The 12,379-nt window shown below is 40.9% G+C and overlaps 1 protein-coding gene across 15 annotated transcripts in view; it reads left to right on the forward strand.

Annotated features, from left to right (window-relative positions):
- MECOM (MDS1 and EVI1 complex locus) overlaps nt 1-12,379 on the forward strand; it is a 591,497-nt gene that overhangs the window by 104,523 nt on the left and 474,595 nt on the right. Inside the window, exon 1 of one of the 15 annotated variants that reach the window (XM_089330970.1) lies at nt 9,903-10,029. The exons of the other annotated variants lie outside the window; for them this stretch is intronic. The gene's annotated coding sequence lies outside the window, so the exon portion shown is untranslated. Of the gene's footprint in view, nt 1-9,902; nt 10,030-12,379 lie in introns of those variants that run through there. 15 annotated transcript variants of the gene reach the window in all.

Below are 12,379 nucleotides of genomic sequence, written 5' to 3' on the forward strand. Positions count from 1 at the left end.
ATCCTGATGAGTTTTTAATTCCCACTGGGCTCCTAGTCTTAGAGGGTATATTGACAGTAAAAAGGGTTTTAGAAATTGTGCTTTGTGATTGCATGTCTATATTGCACACCTTTAAGTTGTCTAAGGCAATTATATTATACATGCTAGTAGACAAGCCTTATGACTTGGACTCCCCTTACTTTATCTCAGTTAATTCCTTGATATTTATGACAATACATACTACATTAGAAAACAACATCCTCCTTCCTTTGTACCAAGCATCAGGTTGGATTATTTTGTCACGTATTATTCATCCTAATTTGGCTAAGGAATGCATGGCCCCTTGCTGTTGGCCTACAATCCAAAACCCTTAGTCATTAGCTTTAACTTTTTCTCCAACTAAAACCATCACCTGGTTAATGATGGTTAAAAATAGCCCTATTAACTGATTTGAAGTTTACTATCCCAAACTCCTCTAAGTCCTCTGTAGAAATAGCAAGGAGAGAAATGTCCAATTTCTAGAAAATGTATGCCAGAATGGAGAGGAAGTGGAAAGTTCATGGAAAATGCAAACATAAGTCTGCATGTTGTCGAAAGTTGCACAATTTTAAAGAAGATCCTGAATCCAGCTAAGCACTCAGTTGGATCATTTGAGCTTCTAAGCATTGTGTGATCATTCATTCATTCATTTATTCAAACACCTCCCAAGGGCCTAATGCTATGAATTTGACTTTTGTTAACCTCAGTCCATCTGTCTGGTATTTAGAGAGGAAGACCCATGGAAGAGTCAACTATGTGTAATTTTAGCCAGTCATCTTATCAATTCACATTAGTCCATGAGTGCTTAGAGGAAAGAAATTTGGGTGGCTAGTGTAAACCCATTTTTACTAACTGGAAAGCAACATACAGCACATAGCTTACTTGGTAGCATTGTATTGTTACCCAAAAACTCTGAAATAATAGTTTTTTAAGCACTTATTGTGTGCCAGGCAATATACTAAGCTTTGTCCACATGTTCACACATTTCACCCTTACAATAACTATGAAATAAGTGACTATTATTTTTCTTATGTCTTTTTAACACATGAGGAAACAGAGGCATGGAAGTGTTAATTTGCTTACATTTACGAAGCTTAGACATGTCAGAACCAAGATTCAAACTTAAGAAAGCTTGGCTCCAGAGTTCATGCTCTTAACTACACACTAAGCCATGGCTAAGGGAACTTTAGAAAGTGGAGAAGTTGAGACCATCTTGCCCAGGCTAATGTTGTATCCACACAATGTCCAAATTGTTGATTTGATATGGCAATAACTTCAAACCCTCAAACTTGTGGATGACATTTGTCATTCGTGTATATGTGTGTGATGTATATGTGTGTGTGTGTGTGTGTGTGTGTGTGTTTGTGTTAGATGCACCTCTAGGAAAACAGACAAGGAGATCTTAATTGTGGATCTTGGATGTATCACTTGACCCTCCCAAATTTCAGTGAAATACCTGCAGCCCTAGCTGTTACACAGAGAAATACATTTTAAATGCCTACCACAGTCCTTGGAACAGACTATGTCCTATTATGATCAGAGGTGATGCAGAATGCTGAAGTTTGATCAGATGAATAATTAATGCCTTACTTTAGAGACTTGATTGTTTGTCACCCATTGTTGAAGAAGTTGAGGAAGGCCACATTTGTTTAATTGTAAGGTATATATAACCTCTTGTTCTTGGGCTGAGTGGAAATTCGAATACCTTTTCTGATAAGTCACGCCTGTACCCAGGCTTCTCTGGGACCTGGGGTGCATTTCATCTTGAACTATGAATTGCAAAGATTTTTATTGTCTCCTGTCACAAACATAGCGTCCTTTTATTGTGGTTTTTGATGCGTTAAATATGTTTTTATGGCCCCCTATGTCTATTGTGCCTAGCATACTGTTGGTACTTAATAAACGTTAAATAATAATAATATATGTGCATATGAAATTTGTGGAAAGGAATGACATACTGTTTTAGGGATGGGAGATTGTTCTTCTGGTGCCCGGGGAAACCATACAGATGAGCATATTACTGGGAATAGATTAGAAGGAGCCATCAATAGCAATGTCATCTCCCTAAAATATGATGTGGCTCTGTCAGCACAAATCACAAACCCCATCTCTTACCTTACATCACTGTACAACTTTAATGTGGAAAGTTGAATTCCTGGATTAATAGAAATGGGTATACAGGCACCTCAGAATTTCACAAATTAATAAATGATGCTGTCTTTTATTGCATATCTGTAAATTTGTACAGTTTACAGGGAAATGCTAGGGTGAGCTTTGGATTGTTTTCTTTTTAACTCTTCAGGGAATGTGTGTCAGGAGATTTTGCAGGTGTTCTGCTTTATTGCTTGGGATGAAGGCGGGGGGGCTCCAGCTACTGTCTTTTCGGGGACTGTTTCCCCTTATCCGCTGTGTTTGTCAGTGAGGAGACACCTGCATCCGCGCCATTCCTCCAGTTGGCCTGCACATCATTTCACTGGCTCCCTTCCCTTTCCAGCTGGATCTAGCCCAGAATATCAACTCTGTGTGGCGCCAAAAAAGCCCAGTGCAGAGGTGTTTGTGTAAGATAAAAGCGGGACAGTGTGGCATCTCCGGCTGCCTCATCTGCTCACAAGTGTCATTTGGTTCTGCCCTGATTAGCTCCTTAGCAGGGGAGGCAGGAAGCAGGGCAGCCTCGGTGTTGTGGTTCGTCCAGGTCCTTCCTCTTTGGGGAGAGTGCTGGTATTCTCCGCCAGGCTTCCAAGAGTCTGGCTTTTTTCAATCTCTGAGGGAAGACTTTCTTGGACCTGTTTTTCCCCAGAGGGCGTATCTTCCTGCTGGGAATTGTAGAGAGAGAGAGAGAGAGAGAGACAGAGAGAGAGAGAAAGAGAGATCCTGATAGTGATGCTTTCTTAAGAACAACTTTTCTTTCTTTCTCTTCTTTTTTTCTTTTTCTTTTTCTTTTTCTTTTTTTTTTTTTTTGGTGCTTTCCAGAGACATATTTTGATGGAACCAGCATTCAGGTGGAGTTTTCTTATGGCCTGTGACACTGCGGGTGTTTAATGCCTTTTATGTTCAAAGGTTCTTTTTGAGAGGCTTTTGTGAGGACATAAATTACGAGTAGCAACAGGTATATTTTTCCCTTCCTACTAAGGCCAAGTGTAAGTTTTTCGCAAGTTAAAAAGGGTCTGCTCTTTTCTTTTTGACCTTGATTTTTCGCGATATATTTTGCCTTGCCCCTGCTCTGGTTGTATTATTCCCTGAGCCATCCAATTACCATTTCTATCAGCGCTTCGGAAAGATTATGCTTTTTGGGTGTTCTGTAGATGTCTTTCCAGTGGCTTCACTTGATGAATGTGACAAGTTTTGTGTTTTCTCCCTCCCCTCATTGAATTGAAAAGTTTTTTTTTTTTTTTTGATAAATACAGGCCAATAAGTGCCCAAAGGCAGTGTTTCAATGGCCGCTAAGTCTTTCAAGGTTAGGACTTAACCTCCGTTCTCCCTAATTCAACTCCAACCTTCAGTCTGAAGCCAATCAAGAATATCAGATGATACTTAAACAATGAAGGATTTCTGATATTCAGGTACTGCCTCTGTTCAATAGGATTGCAAATTCTTTGTGTGAAGAAAGTCGGTTTTGCTCTAAAGTACTGTCACAAAAAGTGAAATTACCATTTGCTTGGAATGATGCCATTCATCATTGTCAGAATGCTAAGCATTGTAAGTAGCTAGGCCTCTCCAAATTAATGCCTTGTTTTGCATCGGCTAAATTTCCCAAATCCTTGAGGATGGGTCATACGAAACTCATCTCACCGTTTTAATTTATCAATCTGATGTAAGTTCTGTGAAAGGGAGCTTCGTTCAGTCTTAGCCCTTTTATTTACAGTCTAATTCTAAAAGAAAAGGAAATAAGATATGAAAATAAGTTGGAAAATAAGATAAATCTCTCAGTGAAATCACCACATCTACTCAGTCCTGTAGCAAAACCTCCATAATTCATTTGTAGGTCAGCTCAAGGGATTAGCCATGACGTATTTGGAAATTCATTTATTTTTATTTTATTTTGCTGTTTCTTATGCATAAGGGTAATGCTGTCCCCAAGGCTTTTCAGGTAGCCCTCAAATCTTGACAACATTTGCTGTCTCTGAGGCCTAAGCCAAAATTAATTTTCAAATAAACAGCATAAAAATGTATGGAGTTGTATAAATTTGAATACAAAATGCATTTGTTTTGTTTGCTTACATACATACAGACTGTCTGTTCAGCCAAAAACCATAATATGACATTGAAATTAATGGTCATATGCACATCATGAAAGTCAAAAAACTTTTTGTTTGAATTAAAAAAAATATAGAACGTGCAGCATTTTATTTCATTTCCATTTCAATGTGGCCTTTAACATATCTTTATAGGATGTTTTTTAATTGTTAATTTTTGGGGAAGGAAATTAAAAAATCTGCTGTAGGAAACACTGGCAGCTTGGAAGCTTTGTGGCTTTCACTAGATCAAAAGAGTTTGTTGTCTTGGGAGATACTGTGGTATTTTCATCCTGAAAGTTAAAAAAAAAAACAAGGTAAACCAAATTATGCCACTTGATTTTCTCCCTCCAATAAAAGACAGATAAAAAGCAATACAGCATAAAAACGGGATGAAATCTGGCAAGCTTTATGTGGGTGCTTTCCTTCTGGTGGCTGCAAGAAGAGAAAAGGATTCTGTAGTTACCCAAAGAGCGTCCCTGAGGCAGGTAGGTTGGCTGGTGCTCTGCTGCTGCAAAAGTCAGATGCCTGTGTTTAGTCTTCTCCTGGTGACCAGTCCTCAGGGAGCCCAAGCACCACCAATGCTGTATGATCTCCCTCTCCCAGACGGCAGCCCTCAGCTTGGTTTTTAAATGAACTTCCACAAGGGGGCTTTGTGTACATTTGCAATTTTTTTTTTGTTTGTTTAGAAGAAGTTTCTCAAATGTATTAGGAAATGAACTTCTGCAGTACAAAGCATGGAAGTTCCATCTCTCAGCCTTTTGAAATCTTTATTATATAAAAAACAAAACCAGCTCCCCACCCTCCCGCCTGTAGCCTCTGATGTGGTGGATGGAGATCTGTGAAAGCCGAGGGTGACAGGGAGAAGGCTTGGAGCAGGAGTTGGCGTCTAGGCCTGCTAGACTGCCTCTGGTGTAGGCCTTTCAGCGCCCAGATGAAAGCTTCCACATTGTCCAGTTTTGATTGCCCAGCTGAAAATGGCTGTGCATGTGGTCACTCCTTCTTTCTCTCCCCCACCTCTCCCTACCTCCTTCCCTCCCTCCCTCTTTGCTTTCTTTCCTTTCTTCCTCCCACTTCCCCTCCCTCGCTTCCTTCTCTTTCTTTTTCAGATTTAACCTATATTCTAATTGTTCCTCATGATTTTAGCTGAGTGTTCCTTATTTCTTCCATTTATTATAGTACCTCTGAATACAGAAATTTTCATAGTTGTACATAAATTTGTCTCAATATGTAACAAAGGAGGAGTATTATGGCAATTAACACCTTTAGAAAACAAGACCACATTTTCTCAATTTTTCTTTAGAGTGTTGTGAAAGAGCCCTGGGTAAGGAGTCCACAGACAGGAGTTTGAGCCCCTGTGCAGTGGTGAGCTAGCTATACTTCATTGGGATAGTATTTTCACACTTTAGTGCCTCAACTTCTATATTAATGAAGATCTCCAAGGGCCTTCCTCTATCTGTTGTTCCACAAGGATGGAGTTGCTTTACTCCCTGCCCGCTATCTGCTAGTCAGGGCAATGTCATAACTATAGATACACTATTGGCTAACATAAAATTGGAGGAGGCTGTGTACATGTAGCAGGACATGTGTGAATGCTGGATTTAAGAGAGTCTTGATTTGCATTTAAGAGACTCTTGATTTGTGTTTGAGTCCTGCCATATACTTACCGGGCAAGTAGGGAGGTGGGGAAATGGCTGGTTTGTTCTCCAAGCTTTAGTTTAAATGTAAAGTGAGGGGTGGGACTAGATGTTTTTATAAGTTCTTTCCAGATGTATGTTTCTAGGATTTTTGAAGTATCTGAACTCTGCCGGACCCCAGTGGCACTTTCTGTTAGTGTTTTTGGGCCATGTCTCAGAAAAGGGGCAGAGGACCAGTCCTGGTTGGACTTTTGACCATTTGACAATCCACTTCTAATTCACATTGTGTTATCCATCCTATTGGCCAAAGGGACTGCAAACTGAGGTGGAGACATGATACCACTGGCATCCCAGAAGATGAAAGGCTTACTCTGATTCGTGTAGAATATGAGAAAATTGTCTTTGGAAATGTCAGTGTATGAAGGAGAGTCAACCCCTAGCTGTAACTCAGAACTGAAGTTCTTTTTCCTCACCACACTGAATAAAAGTTTAAGAAATACAGGATGGGGAAGTTGTGTGCAAGCGTGCCTACCCAGGTTTTCTTGCAAGGCAGGAGGGGCTGCAGTCAAGTAGCTTCCTATTGGGAGCAAAAGCTAAGGAGAAGTTGGGCCACAGTGGGGCCTGAGGTCCATCTCCTGAGAGTAGAGTGATTTGTGTGCTGGCTACCTGGCTGATTTGATCCAAATTGGCATCCAGCCCCATCACTGGTGGAGGCCTGTGGAGGGTGTCAAACTCCCATCCCATATCCTCATTGGCAAAGTGGCAGAAATAACAATAGGTGCCATCAATGCGGGGCTAGAACGGGGAAAGAACCTTGCATGGTGCCTGGCAGTCAGCAAATTGTGGTTGTAGCTTTTGCCATTATTATTGATTTTTAAAATGAGGCTTATGTTGGGATTTGGTGCAATAGTTGACACACTGCTTGGGACACCTGCATCCCATATGAGAGACCTTTTGTTCAAGGCCTGGCTGTGCTCTCGATTCCAGCTTCCTGAAAAGGCACATCCTGGGAGGCAGCAGGGGATGGATCACGTGCTTGGGTCACTGCCACCTACATAGGAGCCCTAGACTGAAAGCCTCATTCCTGGCTTCAGCCTAGTCCAGCCTTGGCTGTTTGCAGATGCGTGGGAAGTGAACCAGTGGATGGGAGATCTCTGTCTCTCTGACTTTTATTTTTCAACATTTATTAAAATACATTCTACAAACCAAGAAATACACATGCATGTACAGATAAATAAGTGTTTTATCATCTGATAATACTCATAACAACACCCAAATGAAGAAAAAAATACTGTTACCCCAAGGGTCCTCATTATTCCCTGCTTTCCATTTGTTTTTGTTTTAATGTGGAAAAAAAGAGTATATTTTCACTGACATGGTATGATTCAGTGAAGCAATATTTATAACTATAAACTGAATGATAAGACACCCACACAATTTTTGCACTCTCTCTCCATATTAACTACCACAAATAAGAGAAAACGTGATATTTGTCTTTTGGGGTCTGGCTTATTTCACTTAGCATAATGATCCCCAATTGCATCAATTTTGTTGTAAGCATCAGGTTTTCATTCTTTTTATGGCTAAGTAATATTCCATCATGTAAATATACCACATTTTCTTTACCCTGTCATCATTTGATGGGCATCTATGTCGGTGCCATATTTTAGCTATTGTGGATTGGGCTGCTATAATAAATAAAGCAAAACAAACATTAGGGCAGTCTGATCCCCAGTGCAGAGGGAGCACCCGAGACAGCACATTCCATTAAACTCCCAGCAGATGGTGATGTGCTATGCAGGATCCTGTGGGACAGTCACTTGGGCACATGCCAGGCACCTTCTTCATAGACTTCATGTCTATGCTTCTTAAAACCCTTCCCCAGACTATCCGTGTGCATATATAGGGGCTGTGAAATCTGACACTCTCTTGCACCCATGTTAGAGAATCCAAACTCCTACAGATATTTCTAGTAACTACATGAGGTATTCGTTCCAGGCAGATTCAAATCCTTTGCCTAAAATCCCTCTATGAGAGCAATGGAAAGATTCTCTGACCCATCATACCCATCTGGGCCTCTGTTCCCAATGTTTGTTTGCAAATTGGTGGGATTTTGGAGTAGCGCTGCAAGTTGGGAGCCAGCACATCCCAGTATCTGGGTCATCCCAAAGAACTGGAAAATGAAAGTCATAATAGGGCCCGTGTTTTCATGGCTCCCAGCTCTATCAAGAAGTGGAGTGAGGAGCAAACAGCCTTTGACCCTGCCAAGGCTGGTAATCACTGGGCGAGCAAGCCCATGGTGGCCCAGTGCTCAGAAATGGGTAGAGATAATGCTTAGAAGAAGATTATATTGGAGGCAGGTGGGAGTTGAAGCTACAGAATACCTGAGCTGATGGCTGCTTCTTGTTACCCCTCTCTCTACATTTTGGCTTTCTGCTACTATCCTTTTAGATGCATCAAAGTGATCTAAGTGGGTAGACCTTATGGTCAGGTTCAATCCAACATTCATCAGATGCCTACCCTATCCATGGTGTTTGTTAGGCACAGTGGTTCAGAATTGAAGAGTGGTTCTGCCCCTACCATGTTCAAACTGTATCCATGCCTTACTGTGTAACCTTGGGAAGTTCCACTTAGCCACGCTGAGTGGGCACCTCAAGAGACAGTGTGAACATTGTGTGGGAGAAAACACTTACAGTCAGAAGCATGCCAGATGTGCTCAACATGCTGCCTTTGCTCCTCCTGTTCCCTTGAGCCGGAACCTTTTGCAGTGTCCCAGCAGAATTTACCTGACAAAGACAGAGGGGTTTCATGTGTCAGTTTCTCCTGGGACTGCAGGTGGCCTCTGAATATGTGTGTTCAGGTGTGATTTTCAGGGTCGGTGTGACCACCTGAAGTGCTCTGCTTTTTACGTGAGGTGAAATTAATATGTATACAGAGTTCTTCATGTGAGACTTTATTATAGTAAACTGCTCAGTGTTAAAAGGAAAGAAAATAGAGAACTTGGCAATGAATCTGATAATTCAAATGGAAAATTTGCTTCACTCGACTGACTTGGGCCATGTATATATATTTTTTTCTATGAAAGTAGCTCTCTCTAAAGTATTTTAGGAAGCACCTGAATGTTATCTCCATTTGGCTAATTTAAGACATACTTTGGAAATTTGGAATATGGGATTTAAATATAAGATAGAATTTGGGAATGTGTTTCTCGCCTATGTTTTTTATATTCATTCTTTAAAGAAAAAATAGTGTATGGGCGTTATTTTTCTTTTATTGAATTTTAATTGATTTTCTCCTTTATCGTCATTTTGTCCTGTATTAATTTGAAGCAAGTGTATAATAAAAGGAGCATTAAGCTCAAGACTTTGGTGTTCTTAATATTTAGCTATCAAATATGTGTGGCTGTTTTATATGTATATATTTACATATGACATTTTCTCTTATGAACACAAAATATTTCTTGTCCATTTGAGTTGCCTTAGCAACTGCTATCAACTTTTTCTTTTTAAAAAACATATTAAGTACCCTTTGGCTAGGATCATTGCAGTTTATTCTACGGATCTTCTTCAATTGCTTCTAATGCTTCTAGTTACATCCCTTTATTGAAAAAAGCTGCCCATCTTTTAAAATAATTAAATAGCTTACCCCCGATAAGACACATTTACTGCATTATGGTACACACTTTTTATTTATTTAGTTGAGAGGCATAGAGGCAGAGACACAGGGAGGGGGCATGCGCATGTGTGTGCATGTGTACAGACAATTCACTAGTTTACTCCTCACGTGCCTGCAATGGCCAGAGCTGGGCCAGGCTAGGAATACAATATGGATGTGCTGCAAGGAATCACTTGAGCTATCACTGCTGCCTCGCAGGGTCTGTATTAGCAGGAAGCTGGAACCAGGAACAGAGCTGGGATTCAAACCCTGTCGTGATATGGGATGCAGGTGTCCCAAGCACCATCTTAATTACTAGGCCAAACACCTGCCCCTAGGGTAACCATTTTTAAGTGAACAATTGATTTTAGATGGGCTCTGGGTCAGACTATGGGTTTTCTGGGCCACTCCCCATAGAGAAGGGCAGAATCATTCTGAAGTCCCAGAAGCACGCCAGTACTTGACCTTTCGGAGTGACTATGATAACTGTGAGTAATTCTGGTTAATCTTATGACAGGGGCACATATTTGAAAACTGACTCAGCCTCGTTTCCTTTCCTTCTGTCCTAAAAACACCTCAACTGCTTCGCAGAGGAATCTATGAATCACTGAGCCTGTTGTCCACTTAGTGTCCTGTCCAGTAGCCCTCTCTCACTGGGACTGATCATCTGGCTTGAACAAAGTGCAGCTTGCAGGCTGAATCCTGAAAAGCTCCTGAAGTACTCCGGAAGGAAGGGAAACGACCGTTCACTCTGATTTGCTCCACATTCCAAATTTGCCTCCAGATGCAAGCTACACAGCCAAAAGGTCAAACAACATACATTTTGGGCTGATTGGCCTTGATGTTTTTTGGGCTACTTGTCCTTGCAAGATGTTTTCTAGTGAGCAGTAGATGGAATCGTGGCTATGTCAATACAAAATCTCCTGTTATTCAGTTCGTAAGTGTGAGTAGATAAGCCGCCGTGTTGATGTTTGGAGGCAGAGCGGACTGGTTGCAGGTGTGCATGGCCGTAGGGTGCCGATCTAAGAAGGTGCAGTTGGTTTTGTGAACCTACTCGTCCCCACACCTGCTTGCCAGGGCAGGGCTGGGTGTTGGCCACAGCTGAGTGCTGGTTGCTGGATGCTGGCTGGCTTGTCTGCGAGGGTGCACCCTCTGCTGGAACAGAAGAATAATCATTGCCTCCAAGGAGAAGCAGGAGCTTAGAATGTGGCCCCTTTCAAAGCAGTGTCTCTTCTGTCTTAAAAGCTGGTCTGTGGGATAAGCACTGCTCTCTGAATGTTGACTGGGGCTTTCCCTGACACTGAGTCTGTAGTCCTTCCAAGCTTGGCTCCTTTCTGGAGAGCTGGGGGTTTCTGGAAGCTCTGATAGTTTTCAAGCCTTTCTGTGGCAGAGGGTAAGGTACTAGGTTCTTGCTGTGACACAGCTAAGTAGCAATATCTAGGGCTGAAGCACTTTAAACTACAATGTCAGGGTTTTTTTTTTTTTTAACTTTTATTTAATGAATATAAATTTCCAAAGTACGATTTATGGATTACAATGGCTTCCCCCCCATACCGTCCCTCCCACCCACAACCCTCCCCTTTCCCACTCCCTCTCCCCTTCCATTCACATCAAGATTCATTTTCGATTATCTTAATATACAGAAGATCAGCTTAGTATACATTAAGTAAGGATTTCAACAGTTTGCTCCCACACAGAAACATAAAGTGAAAAATAATAGATGATTTTTTTTAAATGATGATGAAATCAGATCAGACCTATTGTCATGTTTAATCCCAGTGAGAGTCAAGTTGGGAGTTGATAATTTCTTTCTTTCTTTTTTTTTTTTTTTACAGACGATCAGTTTAGTATGCATTAAGTAAAGATTTCAACAGTTTGCACCCCCATAGAAACACAAAGTGAAATATATTGTTTGAGTACTCGTTATAGCATTAAATCTCAATGCACAGCACATTAAGGACAGAGATCCTACATGAGGAGTAAGTGCACAGTGACTCCTGTTGTTGGCTTTACCAATTGACACTCCTGTCTATGGCATCAGTAATCTCCCTATGCTCCAGTCATGAGTTTCCAAGGCTATGGAAGCCCTCTGAGTTCTCCGATTCTTATCTTGTTTAGACAAGGTCATAGTCAAAGTGGAGGTTCTCTCCTCCCTTCAGAGAAAGGTACCTCCTTCTTTGAAGACCTGTTCTTTCCACTGGGATCTCACTCACAGAGATCTTTTGCCAGAGTGTCTTGGCTTTCCATGCCTGAAATACTCTCATGGGCTTTTCAGCCAGATCCCCCATGAGAGTTTTTGACAATGAGTTCTCACCATGGTCAACCGCAGCTTTCCCTGATGGGTTGTTGTCTCTATCCCCAGGAAAAAGGCAACATTTCTAACACGCCCTACACCCCAAAGCAAGTGGGAGCAAACTCGAGAGACTACAAATGGCTTCACTTAGCCAACATCTGTGCATCTATGTTGGTTTTAAGCCCTATTTATTTCATTCAGAGCCCCCTGTTTATTTTGTTTAGAAATAAGATTATTTTATTTTATTTATACATTTATTTATTTTAGTTTTTAACAGTTTCAATACAGTGCATAGATACAACTCTAAGTATATAATAATATTCCCTCCCTTTCATTCTTTCTTTCTTTTGTTTTTGAGATAACATCTTTAATTTACATTATAGTCAAGGGCTTAATACTCCACCAAATAGAGTTCAACAAGTAAAAATAAAAAGATCCTAGTTTAGTGGGAATATAGACAAGGACTATAAACAATAGTTAAATGGAAAGATGACCAGTTAACCCACATACAGTAAATTTTAGAGTATTCACAAGATCATTAAAAC

The sequence above is a fragment of the Oryctolagus cuniculus genome, chromosome 4 (assembly GCF_051225735.1).
Source record: "Oryctolagus cuniculus isolate XC-2025 breed Fujian yellow rabbit chromosome 4, ASM5122573v1, whole genome shotgun sequence".
NCBI lineage: Eukaryota > Metazoa > Chordata > Mammalia > Lagomorpha > Leporidae > Oryctolagus > Oryctolagus cuniculus.